Source organism: Herpailurus yagouaroundi, unplaced genomic scaffold (genome assembly GCF_014898765.1).
Source record: "Herpailurus yagouaroundi ecotype Mexico unplaced genomic scaffold, PumYag 191, whole genome shotgun sequence".
NCBI lineage: Eukaryota > Metazoa > Chordata > Mammalia > Carnivora > Felidae > Herpailurus > Herpailurus yagouaroundi.
Window position 1 is genome coordinate 18,791,391 of NW_024412422.1, and position 1,910 is coordinate 18,793,300.

A 1,910-nucleotide genomic window follows, 5' to 3' on the forward strand; every position below is an offset into this window, starting at 1 on the left:
CATCACCATCACCGTCATCACCACCACCACCATCAACACCACCATCATCACCATCAACACCATCGCCACCATCATCACCAACATTATCACCATCATCATCACCACCATCATCACCATCACTGTCACTGTCACCATCACCTCCATCACCATCACCATCATCACCACCATCACCATCACCCCCATCATCACCATGTCCACCATCACCACCACCCCTACCATCCTGTTTACTGGAATATGAGACCCAGACCCACTTTTTTTATCAGGACCAACCCCAATACAAAGCCTACCCAGGCTCACGCACGATTCACCTGGTTCACCTTCCGCTTCGTGCTCAAAATGCGTGACTAACACCCACAGCGACCAGTGCCCGGACAGCCACTTGCAGCACGGAAGCCTTTTGCAGAAAGAACCAGCTGTTATTCTTACGGCCCAAAATCATCTCACGATGACACGACGTGAATTACTGCCCGGTGTTTAGATCATGCCTCCACGTGGGAACAACGAAGAAAAGAATGAGCAAGCCAGTCCAGATTTTTCTCCTGAACTCTGGACCTGGCCATCTGCTAATTTCCCCGTGTTTCGGTGTAACCCAAGCCCAAAGCTGAGCCTCGGTGCAACACTGAATCCGAATCTGACCCGTAAACATGCTTCTTTTTCAGTCTTTCTCATCTGAGGAAATGGGATTCCCCCCTCCGCTGTGTTGTCTCCGCTCGAAATCCGAAAGCCGTGCTCGTCACCGCTTCTCACGCCTCTTCCTTTCCAGCCCAACACAACGGCGGGCCGCCCCTGCTGCCCCAATCCATCTAGAAGCTCTGCAGTGTCCCTCACCTCCGCCACTAACACCCTGGGCCAAGCCACCACTGCCCCACCCCCCCCCCCCCCGTCTGGACTACACGGTAGCCTCCAGATGCTCCTTGCTTCCACGCTGCCTCCACCCCCACCCAGATCTGGTGTGACCCTTTGAGAAGGCAGATTTGAGTACGTCACTCTCTCCCTGAAATCTGTCACTGCCACCTGACCACTGCTCATGAGATGTGAACTCCATACCCAGAGCCCATAAGGTCACCGATGGGCTGCCCCTGCCACCTCTCCCCAGCCTGTGGCTGGATGACCCCTTTTCACGCACACAGCGCTTCCGTGCCTCTGGGCCTCTGCACTGCTGTTCCCTGGTGAGACCACTAACCTCCACGAAGGTACAGACGTTTGCTTTGCTCGGCATTCGGCCCTCCCCAACTAACCGACATATCGCTGGCGTTGATAAACACGTCTTGAATAGACCATTAAACAAGGAAGCAACGGACACAGCCGCCGACTGGCGCGGGGGGATAGAGCCTCAGCAGGAAGAAAGGGCAACTCACCACAAAGTCCCCACCACTGGGCTCCTAGTCTCAGGACACAAAGTGGGAAATTCCCAAGCGGACCCTCCAAAGGCTGGGTCTTGTCAACTGTGTCTTCCGGACCCACGGGCTTCAGGAACAATGGGCCGTTCCTAAACTGTAAAAAAATAAAAATTAAATTAAAATATAAATAAACAAATGTCCATGATCTTCCATCCCAAAAGGATGGCTTGTAAATTGGCTTTTCTGCCTCATTCAGACCCCTCTCTGCCAAAGATGCAGGGAAACTCAGGGAACACGCTATCACTTTCCAGCCCGCAGCACTGAGGGCTAAGTAAGCGAGACTGAACACACAGCCTTCCCAGCCTGACACTTTGCTTCCCCTTCAACCAAAGGTCCTGGGGTAGAACAACACACAGCTACATGCACACCCTGACACAAAGCTTCCGTGAGGCTCTGAGTAAAATTCCAAGCTCCCAAAGGTGCCCAGAGAAATGGTGGCTAGGGCTAATCGTCCTCCTTGTGTAAGTGGGGCACAGATGGCAACGGGGCACAGAATGGAGACCACGAGCC

General features: G+C 53.5%; 1 protein-coding gene across 1 annotated transcript in view; it reads right to left on the bottom strand.

The window, feature by feature from the left end:
- The window catches only part of RIMBP2 (RIMS binding protein 2), a 170,687-nt gene extending 169,196 nt beyond the window's left edge, over positions 1-1,491 (bottom strand). Inside the window, exon 1 of the mRNA XM_040444113.1 lies at positions 1,359-1,491. The gene's annotated coding sequence lies outside the window, so the exon portion shown is untranslated. The remainder of the gene's footprint in view (positions 1-1,358) is intronic.
- Positions 1,492-1,910: the final 419 nt, after the last annotated feature.